General features: G+C 41.0%; 1 protein-coding gene across 2 annotated transcripts in view; it reads right to left on the bottom strand.

Annotated features, from left to right (window-relative positions):
* Positions 1–20,105: 20,105 nt before the first annotated feature.
* The window catches only part of eda2r (ectodysplasin A2 receptor), an 84,615-nt gene continuing 81,548 nt past the window's right edge, over positions 20,106–23,172 (bottom strand). For both annotated transcript variants that reach the window (XM_072271318.1, XM_072271316.1), the window contains exon 11: positions 20,106–20,980. The gene's annotated coding sequence lies outside the window, so the exon portion shown is untranslated. The remainder of the gene's footprint in view (positions 20,981–23,172) is intronic.

A 23,172-nucleotide genomic window follows, 5' to 3' on the forward strand; every position in this document is an offset into this window, starting at 1 on the left:
AGAGGGCCTGAGTTCTACGAAGAGGTTATCCAGACCAGAGCTTTATTCCTTGGAGAAAGATGGGTGACCTTACAGAAAAGCTTAATATTATTAGAGGCAGGGATGGGAACAGTCTTTCCCCAAAGCATTCCACTCAGAACATTGCAATATTTTTTGAGGAATGGTCTGAGAGACACCATTTATGCATCCCAGCCCACTGCATAGAAACAGCTCTGGGGGAATCACAAATAAGTCTGCTTTTTTAAAGCCTAAATCTGATGATTTAGGGCTAGTGTAAGTGGTTACCACATCACCTCCCAGCACCAGCGATCTCCAATCTGGGTTCAATTCCCAGCCGTAAGGAGTTCGTACGTTCTCCTCATGACCGTGTGGGATTCCTCGGGGTGCTCCGGTTTCCTCCCACAGTCCAAAGGTTAGGGTTAGTAAGCTGCATGCATGCTATGTTGGTATCAGGAGCTTGGCAACCTTTGCAGGCCCAGTACAATCCTTGGTGATTTGATCTGATGCAAACGACACATTTCACTCGATGTTTCAATGTACATGTGACAAATAAAGATTAGCCATGAAAAAACCCTAAGTAGAATTTTAAAATTCCTAGATAATAAATTCTCAAGTTTGTCAAATGTTTAATTTCCAATTGCTATATCAACTACCAGAAAGTAATAAACTTCACAGTGACAAGTTATGCAGTGACTACAAAATTTACCTCAGACACAGAACCTGCAGAAAATTTGTAACTTATGAGAGAGAGGGAAGCATCACAAACAAAAGCATTCTGCTGCATTGCACCAATCACTAACTTCTAAATTTAAATATTGTTTTTTGACATCAAAACCAGCAGAGAAACACTGTCTGATTGAATACGTTCCCCTTCTTCGGAGAAAAATGAGCTGCTACTTACCTGCCAGCTTGGGCATGTTTGAAATATATTAACATACACTCAGTGGCCAGTTTATTAGGCACGCTTGTACACCTGCTCTTTAATGCAAATATTTAATTGGCCAATCATGTGGCAGCAAATCAATGCATAAAAGGATGATGATATAGCCAAGAGATTTAGTCATTAGTCCAGACCAAACATCTGAATGGGGAGAAATGTGTTCTAAGTGACTTTGACCCTGGAATGATTGGCTGGGCTGGGCTAGGCAGATGGGCTGGTTTGAGTATCTCAGAAACTGCTGATTTCCTGGGTTTTCATGCACAGCAATCTCCAGAGTTTACAGAGAATGGTGTGAAAGACAAAGACATCCAATGAGCGGCACTTCTGCGGGTGAAAATGCCTTGTTAATGACAGATGTCAGAAGAGAGTAGCCAGACTGATTCAAGCTGATAGGAAGATGACAATAACCCAAATAACAACTGTGGCATACAGAAGAGCATCTCTGATGGCACAAAAAGTAGATGGGCTACAGCAGCAGAACACCATGAACATGCACTCAGTGGCCACTTTATTACATACAGGTGGTGCCTAATAAAGTTGTCATTGAGCATACTTTAGAGCCAGAAAACTACACTGAAATGTGTCACTTACTAAATGGTGACTACAGTTTAAATAGGTATGATTAGTCCTGTAATTCCACAGACAACTGCCACCACTCAGTCACCAACAAAAGATCCCAACCTTTCTATCGTGTACGAAGAGTGAGCCAAAGCAAACCTCCAGCTTTTTATATGCGATATATTTCTGTTAGAAAACCCATGGGTGGTCAAAGATGAACTTGCAGCTGGGAATGTGATTCAGACTCATTTAGAGATTGGATTAAACAGCAATCTCTCTTGGATATGTGATACAGAAGGTGAAGAGGAAAGGTTCAAATTCAGATTCAGAATAATTTATCACTTGGACATGGAAGCATACAGTGAAATGTATCGTTTGCATTAACTGGGAGCAACCTGCCTGTGTCTCTACACTTCCTGGCGCCTCTCCCACATCCCTGTCCCTAAACTCTAACATGATCTCCAATTCCCTTCTCTGTCCCCAAAACCATCCCTAACTGCCACAATCTCGACAGAGGACACAGCTTGTCACCATCTTGACCAGAAAGTTCACCCACAGGTTGAACTCCTTAGCGTCGTCTGAGGCAGCTTGGTTCCTACAATAGGTAGGACAGCAGTAAAAGTTTTGGAGGATGAATGAACTGTGGGCAGAGCTAGATCACCAGCTGCCTCGCACATGAAGAGGAACCTTCAAAAGATAATTTGGACGGTGTTTGGGAGTGTATCAAAGAAAGAAAAGGCAGCCCAGGTTAGGAGGAGCCTTCATTTACTGTCCTCACTTCCAATAATAAAATCCATTAAGCAACCACTTTTGCTCCTTGATTCTCTCATCTGCTCAGACCAATCCGGGTGAGGGGGGGGGGAAGATGGGAAGATGGAGAGGGGAGTAAGAAGTGGAAATGATGCAAGAAGCTAGTGGGTGACAGGTGGAAGAGGCAAAGAACTGACCAGAATGGATTTCCCTTCCACCTAGATTCACCTCCTCTCACTGCCTCCACCCTTTTAATCTGGCTTCTGCCCTCTTCCTTTCCAGTACTGATGAAGGGTCTTGGCCCAAAACATCAGCTGTCATCTTCCCTCCTCAGATATTGCCTGACCTGCTAAGTTCCTCAGAGATTTCTGTGTGTTGATCCATTCCCACACCTGCTGTCTCTCTGTGTCTCCAGGATGAGATTAGAGTGTATATTGTAACCTTTTGGAATGTAAATTCCATCTTGATTTTACTTGGCACCTGAACAGTATTAGTTTAGTTCCAGCACTCTCTGGCAGATGGAAGACTTGTTAAAGTGTTACCACTTTAGTTCCTTTATAATGAGGTGCTGTAAAGAATGTACATTTGTAAAGTACAATAATCATCCAGTACAGACCCACCCAGCAAAAAAAGTAAAATCTGAAAAATGATCTAATTGACAGCTTCCGTACTGATTGAGCTAATAGAGTTCTCACAAACTGAATTATTAATTTTAAGAGATTACGGAAGTCCAAGATTCCTCTCCATTTTGGATCAGGTTAACTGCCAGCTGAAAGGCATTATCAATTATTACTTCTGCTTTAGGGCGAGTCCCAACACCTGATTATATTAAGAAAGAATATGGTTGTCAGAGAGGGCAAGGCCAACAGGCTCTGTGTTCATAGTCAAATGTCATTTCACTCACTTTACAGATGTGCACACAAAGAGCAGTAACTCCAGCTAACAACTGGAAAGCTTGCCAGCATACAAAGAGCCTCATTCAATAGGAGTCTGAGAGTTACAGTTCAACAATTTGGAAAGCATGATTAAGACAGTGAACCGAGATTAAGACAGTGACATTCACAGCATGTCCCATCTTCCAACGAAGGGTAACGGTTATAGCATTCCTCAGACACTTCTTGAGTAAATGCAGAAGTCTATTGCCCCTGCCTTGGTGGTCATAGATCAGAAGTTCAGCAAACACAAAGACACAGAGATAAGAACAGAAAATGCTTCAAGTACTCAGAAAGTCTGATAACATTTGTGCATTGAGAAATAGTGTTAGTGTTTCACATTGAAGACACTTATTTACAATTAAGGAAAGGCAGAAATTATACTTAGAATATAGAACAATACAATACATTATGGGCCCTTGAGCCCACAATATTGTGCTAACCTTTTAACCTACTCCAAGACCAATCTTCCCTCCTATACAGCCCATAGACCTCCATTGCATATCCCTTAAACTTTCCTCCACTTCTCCACGCATTTTAAAATGATAATGTTTTTATGGCAGCAGTACAATGCAATACATAAAATTACTACAGTACAGTGCAAACGTCTTGGGCACCCTAGCTGCATATATGCATGCCTAAGACCTTTGCATAGTTCTGTATTTCTCTTATAATCTTATACACCTCTGTCAAGTCACCTCTCATCTCCTTCACTCCAAAGCAGCCGACTCATCCTTTTCTCATAAAACACACTCTCCAATCCAGGCAACGTGCCAGTAAATGCCCTTTGCACACTGTCTGAAGCTTCAACCTTCTACCTATAATGAGGCAACCAGAAATTAAATCTTGATTTAAGTTGCAGAGGTGGGAGGGTTGGAGTAAACAAGGGGAATGCCTGTGATAGGTTGTTGATACCAGATTTGAGAGGGTGGTGAACATTTATTAATCACAGCTGATCCAACCACCATTATTGGGCTACCAAGGGTAAGTAGGTGGGCAAACATCCACAAAATGTAGTACGCAATGAGAAAATGACAATAGTCTATTTTGGCAAAAACAATAAAGAGCAGCATACTTTGTAACCGATGACAGATTGCAGAACGCTCAAATTAAAAGGGTCTGTGGAATGGAGTGCATGATTCACCAAAGGTAACTATGCTGTTTTGCAAATAATTAGGAAAACTAAAGGAATGCTATCATCTATTTTTGGGGAACGTGAATAAGAGTCATGAGTAGAATAGAATGTGAAGGTGAAGTTACTGCTGTCACAGCAATGATCTGATCAAATGGCGGAATGGGTTGAGGAGATGGTTAGCCTTACTCCTGCATTAAACACTAATGGTTATTTTGTAAACAGGAGATAAAGAGAAACATGGATACACCTGATTGGGAGGTTCAATGCAATTCCCTGAAATCTTTAAAAGAGTTAGTTACAAGGCTGATAATGGGATTTGAGGACCCGAGCTATAGGGAAAGGTTGAAAAGGTTAGCGCTTTATTGCCTGAACCATAGGAGAATGAGGGGAGACTTCATAAAGGAATGCAAAATTATAATGGGTAGAGATAGGGTAAAATGCAAGCAAGCTTTTTCCACTCCAGTTGGGTGAGACTAGGACTGGAGGTCATGGGTTAAAGGTGATATGGATGGGAGGGGTAAAGAGGGGTATTTTCCAGGTGAAGGTCAATAGGACTAGGCAGAATAATAGTTTGGCACAAATAAGATAGGTGAAGGGCCAGTTTCCGTGCTGCAGTATTCTTTGACTCTGTGTAGAAGAGAATGAGGTGAGAGAAATCATAGTGGGTGTGAGATTCAGGGTGCACTGAATGCAGTACGCTAAAGGGACATGGAAGCTTTAGAGAAGGTGTGGAGGAAATTTACCAGCATGCAGCCTGGATTGGAGAAAATGTCTAATGAGGAAATGTTGAGTGAGCTTGGGCTTTTCTCTTTGGAACAAAGGAGGATGAGAGGTGACTTGATAGAGGTGTTTAAGATGGATAGATAGAGGCATAAATAAAGTGGCTTTTCCCAAGGCGGCAGTGGCTGTGCAGTTGAATTATTCCTTTACCTGGTAAATGCGCTTATGTCCCAGGAAGTGATTCAAGGCAAGTTTTGTATCTCCTCGGGTTGCATGGGAAGATAGGATATTGGCAATATGAAAAATTAACCAGAGCGTCACAGATTTGGAGAGGAAGATCTATGTCATGGTGGCATCTTATTGAAGGTGATGATAATTACAGAACTGGTATGTTGGAAGGGTGAAAGGAATCCCATCACTGCTGTTAGGCTATGAGACACAGGAGCAGAATTATACCATTCAGTGCAATGAGTCTGTCCGCCATTTGATCAGGGCTGATTTAAAGTTCAAAGTTCAAATGATCAAAGTAGGTACACTGAATACAACATCGAGATTCATCTTCTTGCAGGCAGCCGCAGAACAAAGAAACACAATAAAACCCACACGACAGAGACTGTCAAATACCCAATAAGTGAAAAAAGAACAAGTCGTGCAAACAATAGGAAAAAAACAAAAATGTATGCAGAACATTAACTGCAAAATCCCCTAAAGTAAGTCCACAGCTGTGGAGCCATTTCAGTGTTCAGCTTCCACTCAACCCCATTCAACTGCCTTCTCCCTAGAACAGAACTTTTAATGTCCTTGCTCATCAAGATCCTATCATCCTCCAATTTTAAAATACCCAATGGCCTGTCCTCCACAGCCACTTATGGCAATGATTTTCACAGATTCACCATCATCTAGATAATTAAATTTCTTCTCATCTCTGTTATAAAGGAACATTGCTCTATTCTGAGGCAATGCCCTTTGGTCCTAGACTCTCCCACTATTGGAACCATCCTCTCCACATCCACTCTATCTAGGCCTTCCATATTAGGATTGAGAGGAAACCAATAACCTCATGCAGTAGTTGGATCATTTAAATTTCTGAGAGTTATATTTGATTCACGATTAACTTTTCCATATCAGGAAAGTTGAGGAGAAATGTAAAAAAGTAATAAATGTGATGAGATGTTTGACTGGTAGGGAATGGGGAGCAAGTTGTTCAGCTTTGAAGAGAATGTATGTGGCTTTAGTAAGATCTGTGTTGGACTATGGAAATATAGTATATGGATCAGCAGCTAGGTCTCTCATAAGGAAACTGGATGTGATTCAGGCTCAGGCTTTGAGAGTGTGCAGTGGGGCTTTTAAAACATCACCAATATCAGTCCTACAGGTAGAAGTGGGAGTAATGCCTTTGGAACTAAGGAGGATGCAATTGATGGCAAACTACTGGGCTAATTTGCAGGGACACAATGATTCTCACCCTGCTAAAGGAGTGTTGCAGGAGTGCGGGGAAAATGGGAGGTTTCAGAGGGATAACTTTAGTCAGGTAGGGAATGATATTGCTAAAGAATATGGAGTGTTTGATCTAAGGGTAAGTCCTTCAGTAGTTTATCTGGTTGTAGCTTCATGGAAGCCTGTATGGCCTGACACAGACTGGCATTTGTTAGAGGTAAAAAGGAAAGGAAAATATAAAACGGATTTGGTAAGTGCATTTAACTGTCATGTGATGGAAAAGTATAGTGATTTTACTCAGATTTATGCGGATGGTGCTAAGGATCCTGAAACAGAAGTGACAGGGTTTGGGGTGGTAATACCAGCAAAAGAAATTGGAATCAGCAGAAGAACATCTAATAATTTAGGGGTGTTTACAGTGGAGATGCTGGCAGTGTTGGTTGTGTTGCAATGGGTGGAGAAAGCTAGACAAGTCAAAGTGTTGATATGCTCAGGTTCATCCTCAGTTCTAGCAAGTTTAAGGTCTTTTCACTCAAACAGTCAGCAAGATGTACTTTATAAATTCCTTCAGTCACTCACAAGAATTGCAAATCAGGGAGGTCAGGTAAACTTTCTATGGGTTCCAGCACATGTAGGGGTGAAGGGGAATGAGAGGGTGGATGAGTTGGCAAAGAGGGCATTAAAGAAAGAAAATGTGGAAATGCACATTAGTATCAGTAAAGCAGAGGTTAAGTGTGTAATCTGGGAAAAAGTCAACCGAATGTGGCAAGAAAGATGGGACAGGGAGGGGAAAGGGAGGCATTTATATCAAATACAAAAAAGTATCGCAGGTACTAGGGTAGGTAGTGGATACAGAAGAGAGGAAACTGTGTGGACTAGGTTAAGCCTGGGGCACTGTGCATTAAACAAAACATTGAAAATGATAGGGAAACCCCAAACAGGATTGTGTGAGGAATGTCAGGAAGAGGAGTCAGTAGAACGTGTAGTTCTGAGTTGCAGGAAGTATGGGATACAGAGAGATGATGAGAATTAATCTAAGGGAATTGGAGGTGCAGGAATTCACATTAAAGGGGTTGCTGGGCATGGGTGAGAGAGCACAGGTCAGGGTATTTTTAGCTTCCTTAAGGGGTACAGGGGTTTTTGATAGGATACGATAGATAAGCAGGAATAGGGTACTAAGATAGCCAAAGATGGGAGAATAAAGTGTAGGTTAGGGTATGTGTGTGTGTGTGTGATTGGGTGAAGGGATTTAGAATGTAAGTCTATTGCATGCTCCCGAGCAGGAGGTGGCGGTAATGCACCATTAACCTGGGTGCCAACCGCCGTAAAACAAGACAGAGAAGAAGAGAAGAACCTCATGCAACATGGAAACAAGCCCTTTGGCCCATCTTATCTCTGCTGGTCAGGATGTCCAACTAAACTACTTCCATTTTCTGCAGCTATGTGCGGCTCTGTCCAAGCTGTTGTGTATTTCAGCCTCTCGTTGTTTAATTTCAGATGTTCTGCATCTGCATTTGTTTACATTTCAATAAAGAAACAATTTCAAGTCAGAAAGAGATTACTTGGATGGCATCCTGCATTTGAAACCTGTTACTTTTGTTCTTTCAGGCAGCATAGTTACAGGATTGGGAGGTAATTGCAATCCATCACACGGTTCTGCTGTATCCTGTTCTGGGAATCATAATTAGAGACCAAATCAGTAATAAATCTTCTCACCCGGAAAACTGAAGATGCAAACACTAATCCTGAAAAAAATGTATGGAAGAATTGAACTGAACAGACAATTACAGGGCAATGCTGAATGAACAGGGAACAGTGACTTGGGATAGCTCCAGTGGAAATTGATGTAGACTTAATAGATTGAATGTCCTCTTTCTTAACTTTCCTTTTTTAAAGTCATAATAACTTGGTACTTATTTATTATCGTCACAAAAGATTCTTGCAAATTTCTGCAGATGTACAATGGAGAACATTCTGTGTAATGGTATCACTGCCTAGTAAGAAACCTCCAATGCAAGAGGCTGCAGTGAGTTGTAGACTCAGCCAGTTGCATCATGGGAACAATCCTCTCCGCCATCGAGGACACCTTCAAGAGGCTGTTTGTCAAGAAGGCAATATCCATTTTCAAAGGCCTTCACCATCAGGGGCATGCATTCTTTGTGCAATCAGAGAGACGGTACAGGAGCTTAAAGATATACACTCACTATCTTCATAACAGCTTCTTCTCCTCCGCCATTAGATTTCTGTACAGTCCAGGATTCTGCCTTCTTCCTGTAGCATTTGATGCTCTTTCAAATCGAGAACATATCAACCTCCACTTTAAATATATCCAATAACTTGGGCTCCACAGCCATCTGTGGCAATGAATTCTACAAATTTCTCCTCATCTCTGTCCTAAAGGGATGTCCTTGCATTCTGAGACTGTGCTCTCTGGTCATAGAATCCTCACTATCGAAACCATCCTCTCCACTTTACCTTGGCCTTTCAATATTTGATAAGTTTGGGATGGGATGAGACGAGCAACCTCATGCAGTATGTAAACAGGCTTCTTAATATTTGGTAGTTTTTTATAAATTAATTTATTTGAAGTACAAACTAGGTGCCTGAATTAATCTGGCAGCCCATTTTTACTGCATTAATTAGGTCATTATTGTAAGCAAACCAAGCTCCTGAACGCACTGTGAGCCAGAATTAGCAGGACTTTTCTCCTACTCCAGAGAGAAAAATGCTTCGAGGTTCAACAGCAAATGATCACTCATCTTCAAACTGTAAATTGCAGAACTGAATTTATTTTCATTGGGGAAAAAAAGTTATTGCAGATTTTTTTTCATTGAGAAGAATATAGAAGACATGCATGAATAGGATTGTTCACCTGAGATTGGAAGGGCAGGTTCAGAATCAGCAGGAGCTAAAGTTTCAAGCAACAGATTTTGTGAACAGTCATTGATACACAGGACAATCTTTCTTAATTGGCTAATTACATATGTACCAATTAGCACTTTTAAAAATAGGCTTGGTTGAATGTCTGGTTAGGAATAGGGCTGTGATTTCAAGTAACAAGCACAAATATCAAATGTTGAGTGGAATGTGACGGCTGTTGGCTCCTGGGAACACACAGGAGATTGACAGGTGGAGGGGCTTTTGCTACAATCCTTGTTTCATGTCAGCATAAAAAATCTTGGAATTTACAAACATATAATGAGGAGCAGGAATAGTCACATTCACCATTTAATTAAATCAAAATTTGTGTTGTTGCCTGCTTATAGTATCTTCATTACATACATTCCCATCCATCATCATCGGCTAATATAACAACCATATCTCCAGTACCTTCACACTAGTAATTCTATATAACTTGCAAAATGACCAGCTGATCTCTCAAAGTTTCCAAGCAAGTTGATAGGGTGCATAAAAAGGCGTATGGCGTGTTTGCCTTCATTAGTTGGCTGATTGAATTCAAAAGCCATGAGGTAATGTTGCATCTGTATAAAAGCCCAGGTAAACTTGGAATATTGTGTTCATTTCTGGTGGGCTTATTATAGCAAGGATGTGGAAGCTTTAGAGAAGGTGCAGAGGAGTTTACCAGGATGCTGCCTGGATTAGAGAAGATGTCTTATGAGGATAGGCTGAATGAGCTAGAGCTTTTGTCTTTGGAGTGAAGATGAGAGGAGGCTTGACAGGGGTGTATTAGATAATAAGAAGCATAGATTGAGTGGACAGCCAGAGACATTCCCAGAGTGCAGATGGCTAAAAGGAGGGGGCATAACTTTAAGGTGATTGGAGGAAAGTACAGTATATGGAGGACATAAGAGGGAGGTTGTTTTTTTTTTCCACAGAGAGTTGTAGGTGTGTTGAAAGTCCTTCTAGGAGTGGTGGTAGAGGCAGATACATTAGGGACATTTAAGAGACTTTTAGATAAGCACATTGGTGAAAGAAAAATGGAGGGATATTTGGGAGAGAAGGGTTAGGTTGATCTTAGAGTAGGTTAAAAAGTTGGCTAACATGGTGGGCCAAAGGGCCTATACTGTGCTGTTGTGTTCAGTGTTTTACGTTCTAAAGGTGCAGGACCCAGTCTCTATCCCTATGTCATATCACTGCTTACATTATGACAACCAGAAAAGAACTATCTTTTTTTCCCATTTTCTCATTCTTGTTAGCCAGCTCATCATTTGTTCATGCCGATATGTTACCTTCTAAACCATAAGCTTTTCTTTTCAGCAATAACCTTGGGTATGATACCTTATGAAAGACTTTTGTAAGTCTAAATATAGTAACCTCACCAGTTCACCTTTATCTAAAGTACTTGTTTCTCCTTCAGAGATTGCCAGTAAAACACACATATATGAATCTCCTATCACTTTAGCATGTTGATTTTGACTGTTACCCTAAATTTTCCTGAGAGTCACATTACAGAATCTTGATTAATAATCTCTTGCATTTTCTCCATGACAAATGTTAAGTTTACTAGTTTAGACCATAATATCATAAGAGACAGGAGCACAGCTATGCTATTCAACCCATTGAGTCTGCTCTGCCAAACCCATTCTCCTGCTTTCTCCATGTAACCTTTGATGCTCTTACTAAAAGCAAGAACCATTCAACCTCTGTATTAAATACACCTAATGACTTGATCTCCACAGTCAACTCTGGCAATGAATTCCACAGATTCACCACCTTCTGGCAAAAGAAATTCCTCTTCAACTCTGCTTTAAAGGGACATCCTTGTATTCTGAGGCAGTGCCCTCTGGCTCGAGACTGCCCCATTAAAGGAGAAATTTTTGATTTGTTTGTAGAACAAAATTTGATTGTAGAGCAAAGCTTGTGGAGTAATAGTTGATCTGATCACCCTGGTAAAAGGTAATGCTCTTTTAATTTGAACATGGTTTCATTACACCCAGTGCAATCAGATGTTCTGATTGAGAATATGTGAGGCAGGTTCACTACTTAGAAATGCCAATAACCCAGAGCTGTTGGAAAATTCCCCAAAAGGTCAGGCAACATCTGTGGGGAGAGAAAAAGAGCCAGAATTTGAACCTGAAACATCAACTTTTCACAGGTGCCAACTAATCTGCTGAGATTTCTAGACTTTTCACTTGATCTACATAAAACAACATAAGAAAAAGCCAAGCAAAGTTGCTCAAAATAACATTAGTCCAACAGTTTTAGGCATTTGTGTGTTTCCAGAGTTTTAATTCCTCAGAGAAACAATGTTTAATTACACAGAAAATTAGAATGCTGAGCAGATAGAATTAAGTCCTCACCTGAACATAATTAAATAAAATTTCAGGAAGGGGGAAATTGGTGGAAATTGGTTTGTTGCATAAATCAACCAACTAATGTGCTGAAGAGCTCTTTGAATCAGGATCTGGATCAACAGTGATAAAATTATACAACACTGAAAATAGGGCCTTCAACCCTATTCACTCTACTAAACGAATTGCTTAACTGAGCTCATCCCATGGGCCATGTTTGGCCAATTTCTCTTCTAGACTTTTCCTATGCACCCATTTGTTCAAACTTATAAAACCTTGCAACCGTACATGTCTCGGAATCAGAATCAGAATTAAAATGATGTTTAATATCACTGCCATATATTGTGAAATTCATTAACTTTGTGGCAGCAGTACAATGCAATACATAATAATACAGAGAAAAAGCTGTGAAATACAATAAGTGTATATATATTGCAAAAAAAGTGAGATATTGTTCATGGGTTCAATGTCCGTTCAGAAATCAGATGGCAGAGGGGAAGAAGCTGTTCCTGAACTGTTGAGTATGTGCCTTCAGGCTCCTGTATCTCCTCTCTGATGGTGACAATGAGAAGAGGACATATCCTGGATGGCAGAGGACCTTAAAGGTGGATGTTGTCTTTTTAAGACACCACTCATTGAAGATGTCCTGGACACTATAGAGGCTAGTGCCCATGATGCAGCTGACTAATTTTATCACTCTCTGCAGTTTACTTCAATCCTGTGCAATAGCTAACCCCTCCCTCCCCCAATACCAGTGGTTGCTGCAGCCAGTTAGAATGCTCTCCACTCTACATCTGTAGAAACTTGCCAAGAAACTTGGTGACATACCAAATCTCCTTAAACTTCTAAAGAAATATACCACTGTCTTCTTTATAGCTGCATCAATATGTTGGGTCCAGGTTAGGTCCTAAAAGATACTGACACCCATGAACTTGAAATTGCTCACTCTCTCCACTTCTGGTCCTCCTATGAGGACTGGTGTGTTCCTTCACATTGCCCTTTCTGAAGTCCTCATCAGTTCTTTGGTCTTACTGACGCTGAGTCTTACTATTGCTTCCTCTGGAAGCTTGCTCTACATACCCACCTTCCTTCATATGAAAGACTTGTTTGTCAGGTCCTGTTTGGATTTTTTCCTCTCACTTTAAACTTATACCATCTAGTTTAGGACTCCCATACTTTGGAGACAGTGTCTCAGGGTTACAGAGTTATTGAACTGATTTCTGCAGGAGCGGATTTCTACCTGATGTCTGCAGCAAGAAGTGACTGGTGAGGATCTCTGATGATGGATGCTGCTTTCCTATGGCAGTGTTTCATGTAGATGTGCTCAATGGTTGGGAGGGCTTTACCCATGACGAACTGTGTGGCGTTGCGTCCAAAGTAAATCTTTGGAACAAAACACTGAAGTAGAATAAAATTAATCTGTTCTATCTCAGAGATACAGAGTTTGCTATTTTTATCCAGTCAGTGCAGAAGTGGCCATTTTAACGATAAACTTCTAAGTCACAACTAAAACAAATCCTGAGTCAGTAGCACAGAGCTTGGCAGCTGTCCATTACAAGCTGGTTATATAATAGCAGCTCATCCTTAAATATTGTCTCTTCATTATTCACTCCAGAATAGAAGAGAAAGCTGGAGCTGCCAGCATCAAACAAAGCCTACAAATCTGCTGCTCAAACAGCTGCAGAAGATCATTAACATCAGAAGGCAATTCCATTGATAATTGCATCTTGAATAGCTCTTAGGATCTAAATCCTTGTACTTTGTGAGATTTCATTCACACAGAGGAAAACAAGTACACTGGATCTGATCTTCACAAGAACTCTGAAGCACAAGGACGAGGTGGTAAATGCGGGTTCTTTTTTAACATTTAAGAATAAATTGGACAGATACATGGATGGGAGGTGTATGGAGGGATGTGGTCCGTGTGCAGGTCAGTGGGACTAGGCAGAAAATGGTTCGGCACAGCCAAGAAGGGCTATAAGGCCTGTTTCTGTGCTGTAGTTTCTATGGTTTCTATGAAACATGCTATCAGCTGAAAACAATTTTTGGATGGATAAGTGTTTGCTCCATTTTTCCACTTGACCTTGCCCTCTGGGTTTCACGCATGCTCCAAAGAACTATCCATGGCACACTAGAAAATTGGACCATATCATTCAGCAGTACAGCACATAGATGGAAAAGTGTTCAGATATGATCCCTGCTTGGCTAAGCATTCGTCTGGCTACTCTCAGAAGTAGAAACACTAAACATGATACCCACTTGAAGCTGTACAGCATATGGATCTACATCTGTGTGGATAACAGCCGAGAATAGGATTGGGCTTAGTTCTGCAAGGTTTATGACTAAATATCACTCCTTTCACGAATCCAAGCTTACACATGCAGAACAGTAATTCGGACTCAGAGTAGTCCAGCACAGAAACAGGTCATTCATCCCATCCAATCTATGCTGACCTGACTTTCTGCATATTCCCATCTACTTGCACCTGGACTATACCCTCCTAAACCCCTCCCATCCATGTACCTATCCAAACTTTTCTTAAATGTTACAATTAAATCTGCAACTACTGTTAGAGTGATTTTTGGCTTTAACACATTTTCATTTAGCAAATGATTTCATCCACCAACCTTGAGATCTGAATATAAATTGCAGATTTAACTTAAAATGTAGCTCTAAGCAATAGGGTCCTAAAAGCCTTGCAACTCAGACCAGACATTGCTGATTAAAATTCATTTAGATGTCTGTGGTGTGAGTGCGAATAGGAAGATATGATGTTTGTGTATAGTTTCAAAGAAAGCATTGTGAATTCATTGTAATTATGGAATTGTCCCATGATGTTTAGCACACAAAATATCGAGCCCCATGTTGGCCAGGCAGAACTTTCAACCGAAAGGGCCTCATTATGATGCCTGCTGTATCTTGTTTTGTCAAATAAAGAGGCAGCTTCATAATCAACCACTACTTTTCTCTGGTGACATCATTCGCACAACGACCACCACTTCTGCTGACAACTTTTTCCTCTGAGCGAAGAGGTTTTCTCTTGCATAGCCCTTAAATATTTCACCTTTCACCCTACTAAGCCAATCTGAGGGGAAAAATATAACCACAAGATTCCGCAGATGTTGGAAATCCGGAGCAGAACACTCAGAATGTTGTAGGAACTCAGCAGGCCAGGCAGCATCTATAGAGAGCATTAAACAGTCTCTTCATCCTCAGCTGAAAACTTACCAGAGAGGAAAAGTCATTGCCTGAAACATCAACCGTACTGGATTTCCAGCATCTGTAGAATCTCTCATGTTTGTGTTTATGATTTGCTGTACTACTGTGAAGTCTCTTCAAGGTATGCCTACCACAAAGAAGCTTAAATCCAGATGAAGGGTCTTGGTCCAAAACATCGACTGCAACTTGTTATGCAAACCTCTCGAGTTGAGTATGATGTTCTCCAAAGGGGTTGTCTATTAGTGGGTTTTCAGAAGGCTGATCTGGGAGCCACATATTGCGGGGTGTTAGGGTGGACTCTCTTAATGGAAGATGTCTGTGCATGACTGATCCAAAGACAGTCACCACACGGTCCTTGACAGTTTGGGATCAGGGTCCCGTGGCATGGAATTCAAGATGACTGGGGACCCTTCTCTGCCATTGTGATGTGTCATCATCTTCTGCTAGCTCCACCAATGAGGTATTGAGTGGATCACCCTCTCTCTGGAACTTTCCCTTTGACCTTACCCCCATGGGTGACCCTAGCAGGAACTAAGTGCAAGATGGTTAAACTTCAGACAGCTCTGCTATTGGGATCTCAGGAATACACAAGCCTCTCCACCCCAACAAGATAACAATCTTTGGAGTGGTGTTATGTTGTATAACTTGAATATAACATCGAAACAAGCCTGATGCATTTTGGAAACAAGTCCTGCGGACTGATGAAGTTAAATAGAACTTTTTGGCTGCAATGAGCAAAGGTATGTTTGGAGAAAAAAGGGTGCAGTATTTCATGAAAAGAACACCTCTCCAACTGTTAAGCACAGGGGTGGATCGATCATGCTTTAGGCTTGTGTTGCAGCCAGTGGCAAAGGAAACATTTCACTGGTGGAGGGAAGAATGAATTCAATTAAATACCAGCAAATTCTGGAAGCAAACATCACACTGTCTGTAAAAAAGCCAAGGATGAAAAGAGGATGGCTTCTACAACAGGATAATGAACCTAAAGACACCTCAAAATCCACAATGGACTACCTCAAGAGGCGCAAGCTGAAGGTTTTGCCATGGCCCTCACAGTCCCCCAACTTAAACATCATCGAGAATCTGTGGATAGACCTCAAAAGAGCAGTGCATGCAAGATGGCCCAAGTATTTCAGAGAACTAGAAGCCTTTTGCAAGGAAGAATGGGTGAAAATCCCCCAAACAAGAATTGAAAGACTTTTAGCTGGCTACAGAAAGTGTTTACAAGCTGTGATACTTGCCAAAGGGGGTGTTACTAAGTACTGACCATGCAGGGTGCCCAAACTTTTGCTTCGGGCCCTTTTCCTTTTTCGTTATTTTGAAACTGTAAAAGATGGAAATAAAAAAGTTCTCTTGCTTAAAATATTAAAGAAATGTGTCATCTTTAACTTTATGCCTTTTGGAAATCAGCTCATCTTTTACTCGCTTAGCTATTCACAGTAACAGAAATTTTGACTGGGGTGCCCAAACTTTTGCATGCCATTTTTCAAAAACAAAAGAGTTGATCATTGACTCCAGAAAGTGTACATGCTCACTTCTACATCAACGGCATTGAGACTGAGATGGCTGAGAGGTTCAATTTCCAGAATCAGAATCAGAATCAGGTTTATTATCACTGTCATATTTCATGAAATATGTTGTTTTGCAGCAGTAGTGCAGTGCAATACATAAAACACTATAAATTACAAATATATATAAATTAATAAATTAACTAGTGCAAATAGAGAGCAAAAATAGTGAGGCAGTTCTCATAGTGGATGAATATCACCAACAGCTTGTCTGTTCCAGTCACACTGACATCACAGCCAAGAGAGTTCACAACACTTCTACCTTGTCAGAAGGCTAAAGAAATTTGTTATGTCCCCATTGACTGTTACTAATTTGTATCGACGCACAGAAAACATTCTAAATGGATGCTTAGTAAAGCAACTGCTCTGCAAGTGATACAAGAAACTGCAGAGATTTATGGACACAGTTCAGTACATCACAGGAACTGGCCTCCCCTCTGTGGACACGGTCTATAGTTCTCACTGACCCAGTTAAGCAGCCAGCATAATCAAAGACCCACACCTCTGGGATATTCTCTCCTTTCCCTACTTTCATCAAGCAAAGGATACAAAAGCCTGAAAGGATAGAATACCAGGCTCAAGGACAGCTATGATCCCTTGTTATCAGACACTTGAATGACAAGATGGACTTTTGGCCCCATAATCTACATTGTTATGATCTTGCACTTCATCATTGACCTGCACTGCACACTTTCGTAAGTTTTTACACTTTATGCTGCACTGTTACTCTTTTACCTTATTCGAGGACAAAGCACCATGTAGAGGTTTGATCTGTATAAACATTATGCAAGACAGATTAATAGTTTGGTATAGACTAGATGAGCTGAAAGGCCTGTTTCTGTGATGTAGTGTTCCAAGACTCGACAAGCATTGTATTCTATTTTGGGTAAATGTGACAATGTTTCTGGTGGACTGCATGGCCAACTCCAGACTCCAGACTAATAACCAATACCAATACAGTACCTTGAAGAGATTTCAAGGGAGCTTTACATTGATGAAAGGTCATCAACTTGAAATGTTAACTCTATATTCACAGATGCTGCTTGACCTACAAAGCATGTACCACTTTCATTTCATATTTCCAGCATCTGTTGTTTTTTTTTTCTCATTTTACATCAGAATCAGGTCTTACATCACTGGATTTTGTTGAAATTTGTTGATTTGTGACAGATGTAAAGTGCAACACATGAAAGTATAAATACAATAAGAAATTATATATATGTATATATACACATACATACATTAAAAATTGAATAAGTAATGCAAAAAGAAAGCAAAAAAATTGAGGTAGTGTTCAAGGGTTGGTTTACTGTCCATTCAGAAATCTGATGGCAGAGAGGAAAAGGTTGTTCCTAAAGCATACAGCGTGTTTGTTCAGGCTCCTGTACCACCTCCTGATGATAGAAATGAGAAGGTGGCATATCCTGGGTGAAGAGAATACCGCCTTTTGAAGATGTCCTCAATGTTGGGGAGGTTAGTGCCCATGATGGGACTCACTATTCATCTCTTCCTTCACCTCTATTCAGGGCCCCAACAGTCCATCCAGATGAGGCAATATCTCACTTGTGAATCTACTGAGGCTGTTTATTGGGTCTGGTGCTCCCAATGCAACCCCCTCTACATTGGAGAAACCTATCGTAAATCAAGAGACTGCTTTGTCAAGCACCTTCACGCCAACTGCCAAAAGCAGAACTTCCTGATGGCCAAACATTTCAATCCTGATTTCCATTCCCTTTCCACCACATAGGTCCATTGCCTCCTCTTTTGCTAAGATGAGGCCACCCTCAGGTTGGAGGAGCAACACCTTATGTTCTGTCTAGGTATCCTCCAACCAGATGGCAAGGACATCGATTTCTCCTTCCAATAAAACACAATTTTCCTACCCTTCCCCTCTTCTATTCCCCACTCTGGTCTTCTACCTCTTCTCACCTGTCTATCACCTCCGTTTGGGTCCTTACCTCCTCTTCTTTCTATGTCACCTCTCCTCTCCTATCAGATTCCTTCCTCTCCAACCCTTTATGTTTTCTACCTATCTGGATTCACCTATCACCTTCTAGCTATCCTCTTCCCCCACCACCCCACCTTTTTATTCTGGCATCTTCCTCCTTCCTTTCCGGATCTGAAGACGGGTCTTCGCCTGAAACGTTGACTGTTTATTCATTTCCATAGATGCTGCCTGATCTGCTGAGTTCATCCAGCATTTCTGTACGTCACTTTGGATTTCCAGCACCTGCAAAATTTCTTGTGTTTACGATTTACAACCCTCTGCAGCTTTTTCCAATCCCGTGCAATAGCCCCTCCGTACCATACAGTGATACAACCAGTTAGAATCCCTCCACTGTACTTCTGTAGAAATTTGCTGGAAAAGTTTGCCAGTCATTGATACCTCACAGTCACTTTTATTTTTAAAAAAGCTGATTTAATTAAATGCCCCAGTCATCAAACTAGGATTCAACTTATTTATTCTCTTGATAACCAGTCCAAAAGCACAATACTACCATTCCCTAACCAAATTAGTAATGCTACAATTAAGCTACTAATTGTAGAATAACCCCTTAGCGAGGAAAAAACTTCAAGCATAAAAATAAACAAACACCAACTCCAACGGTTGGCAACATGGAGAAAATAGCATGTTTAGTGGGGTGGACAGGCTAGAAGTTCAAAAGTGGAGGTAATAGAATGGGAGATTAAACTGAATCCTATTTGTTTCGAGAGTGGAAAGACAGCTGCTTGAGGGCCTGAGTGAGTTTGAAAAGTGTACTCCACTTGGCCCAAGCTCTTCTCACACCTTTCAGAGCCCTGATACTAGGTGCTGGATGCTTTGATAAATGATAAGATCTCCCTCCTGTCTGTGTTCTGAGTCTACTCTTCCTTTGCTTGTAAGAAAATTAAACATAAAACATCTTACATCAACATCAGTAACTATAGTGTAAGGGTTTCTTCTTTTATGTTACTGCTAAGGTGAATAAAATGGTTTGTCTATACTGTTAACTGCTGAGACAGTGGTTCTCTATAGCAGTATGCTTGGATTATAATTAGTGATAACGGAACTTGTATTCATTTGTTAACCAATTGGGTAGATGTTATTCTTTCTGTGTGAAAGCTGTTACTTGCGTGGGCTTTGGGGAGAAGGCGCGAAGAGGATGAAGAGAGTAGAGGTGGCTTGAGGAGACGGTTGCCGGACCCGCTGGGCCTGGGCTCGGGGCGGGAGCCCAGGGGTCGACGACGAGTGAAGGAGGATCAGCGACAGGGAATCCGTGAGCTCCGTTTGTGCACTGGACATGTTTATGAGATTATTGGCGCCTTTTATTTGTTTTCCTTTTTTTTTGTTCTCTACTAACCCCATACTTAAATATAAACTCTTACTTGTTTAACCACACATTGTGAACTGAATGTTATTTCAGGGTACTGATGTTACACAGGGGACACAACACACAGCATCCACCCAAGCTTGATTACCCAGTTTGGCGGGGCCGAAGGCTGCTCTCCCCAGACGGAGCGAGCTGAGCGAGCCTGAGGCTTACCGGGGGCTACAATAGTTTTGTACAAAAAAGTTGAATATCCAGGTAAGTGTTTTTAGTCTTTAATGTTAGTGTAAAGTTATCAAAATAATTAGCAAAAATGGAGTATCAGCACACAAACAAATAAACAGTCAGTTCAATGCAAGAAACTCCTAGTAGAAGATGACAGAATATAAAATTCCACAGGGTTAAATCACAGTATTAAGTTCATTTCTTTCCCGAATGCCCTGCAAAATATTACAGACATGTTCTTTAATGGTTAATGTTTTTCACAATTTCCCCCAGAAGATATCTCATCTTACATTTTCACCTTAAGGCTAGTGGGAATAATGGTGTTCTGATTGCTTCTTGAGCCCTTGCTCAGCTGCTGCTATTACAGGTATTTATTATGTAGTATTACTGAGCTACTGGCAATGAATACCAGCAATATGTAGAGAACTGAAGTTCCACATCTTCCATAAAGTAATCTCATTACTGAAAAGCATCACAGGAATAGCAGAGACAAAAATAGCTCCTCAGTAACAAACTTGGATTGTCTAAATGGTCCTCATGCCCTTTTTAACACTGCAACCAGATTTTGTATCACTGGTCCTCAAATCTATTAGGCTTCATTACCTCACCATTCCAGAGAAAAACTTAAACCCGTCCCTAATAACTACAATTTAATTGGTCCAATCAATGTCCGTCAATTGTGTTCCACTGATGGCGTTGCCAAGATGATCCAAATGTCACATCACTGCAGCGGCTGAAGGGTCTTCAAGGGATCCAGCACCAATGTCAGGGTACGATAGTCAAGGTAGCTAAAGAGGCTCAGCTCCCTTCCTGTCATTCCCCATCTTCCTGTGAGGTTCCTGTTTTCTAAATGCCTCTTCCCCTTCAGGCTCAGTGGGAAAAATCCATCTTCATACTCAACCTTCCACAATCTCTGCAGGAGCTAAATGCACACACCTGGAGCAGCAAGAAAAGGTGAAAAGCTCACATTACAATTAGGAAATGGTGATAATTTAACATTACAATTAAGAAAAATTAATAATTACTATAACTAAATTACATTAATCAAACATTCTAGTTAGCCCCCCACCCCCACCATCTATTACCTCAACCACTGCATTGTAAACACTTTAAACCATTGTTTATAAAGCTGTTTATATTATAAATACAAGCTGGTATTTATGTGCTTATGCACATTTTATTCCATATCCATACTTCTCACATTATTATACAATTACTTATTCTTTATCATTAATGTTAATATCAATGTTGCTTTCCTGTTGCACATCTTGGCAGCAAATTCCTAACACATGAATGTACATGGCAAATAAAGTTGATTCTTGACAAAGTATTTTCGTTCTGATGCAGGTTGATCTCATCGTCATGAAGCTGGAGACAGTTAGCCTATCCCCTTTACTCTTTGAGGTGTATTTCTCATTAAGGTACTCCCAAATTAGTGCATCCTTTACAACTTGCATCTTACCTCAGCACCACTGAATCCTGTCCTGTCTACTCTTTCTTCATTCCATCTCGCACCCAGATCTAGCATCTAATATCCCTGGAGATCTACCACTATAAAAAATCCTCTGACAATCTTTTTTTTAATGTCAAACCACTTGCTCATTAAAGATTAGCTTTGTTTGTCACATGCATATTGAAAGATCAATGAATGCAATGAAACGCGTCATTTGCGCCAATGACCGGCACATCTGAGGACGTGCTGGGGACAGCCCACAAGTGTTGCTATGCTACTGGCACCAACATAGCATGTTCAAACGTATTAGCCCTAACCTGTTTGTCTTTGGAATGTGGGAAGAAACCAGAGCTTCCAAAGGAAACTCCTGTGGTCTTGTATTGTGCTGTAATGCATTGTACTAACCACTACACTACCGTGCAGCCACTGAACAAAAGTTGTTTTTGGAGAATTTTACAGCTAGACTTGTATTATTAAGGGAGTTTATCTAGGAGTAATCATTTACCATTGGGAAATTAGTCTATGTGGAGTTCGATAGAATATTTTAAAAATACACTCAGAGGCCACTTTATTAGGTACACCAGCTTGTTAATGCAAATATCTAATCACCCAAGCACGTGGCAGAAACTCAATGCATAAAAATATGCAGACATAGTCAAGGGGTTCAGTTATCATTGAAACCAAACATCAGAACGGGGAAGAAATGTGACTTTGACCGTGGAATGATTGTTGGTACCAGACAGGGTGGTTTGAGTATATCAGAAACTGTTCGGCTCCGGTGAGCATCCTGTTCTGGGGGTGAAAATGCCTTGTTAATGAGTGAGGTCAGAGGAGAATGGCCAGACTGCTTCAAACTTAACTCAAATAAACATGCATTACAACAGTGGAGTACTGCAAAGAACCTTTGAACACACAACAATGGATCCTTGAAGCAGATGTGCTACTGCAGCAGAAGACCACGGACCTACATAGTGGTCACTCTATTATACTTGTAAGGCAGCCACTGAGTGTATGCTCACATAACATGCAGGGAGGCTGTTCAGCAGACAAAGAAGTCTGGCAGCATGAAACAATGCAAAGAACAAAATGCTGGAGGAACTCAGCAGGTCAGGCAGCATCTATGAAAATGAATCAACAGTCAACATTTCAGGCCAAGACCCTTCTTCAGGACTGGAAAGGAAAGGGAAAGATGCCAGAATAAAAAGGTGAGAGGAGGAGAGGAAAGAGGACAACTAGGTGATAGGTGAAGCCAGGTGGGTAGGAAAAATAAAAGGCCAGAGAGGAAGGAATCTGACAGGGGAGGAGAGTGGACCATAGGAGAAAGGAAAGGAGGAAGGGACTCGGGGGAGGTCATAGGCAGGTGAGAAGTAAGAGGCCAGAGCGGGAATAGCAGAAGAGGGAAGAGGAAGGGAATAGTTTTTTTAACTGGAGAAATCGATATTCATGCCATCAGGATGGAGGATACCCAGACAGAATATAAGGTGTTGCTCCTCCACCCTGAGGGTGGCCTCATCGTGGCTCAAGCAGCAGCCATGGATTGACACTTCAGAATGAAAATGGGAATGGGAATCGGAATTAAAATATTTGGCAGCCGGGAAGTATCACCTTTGGAGAATGGAGCAGCGGTGCTAGATGAAGCTGTGCCTTAATACAAGGTATTGTGTACAATAGACAG

The sequence above is a fragment of the Mobula birostris genome, chromosome 10 (assembly GCF_030028105.1).
Source record: "Mobula birostris isolate sMobBir1 chromosome 10, sMobBir1.hap1, whole genome shotgun sequence".
Classification (NCBI taxonomy): domain Eukaryota; kingdom Metazoa; phylum Chordata; class Chondrichthyes; order Myliobatiformes; family Myliobatidae; genus Mobula; species Mobula birostris.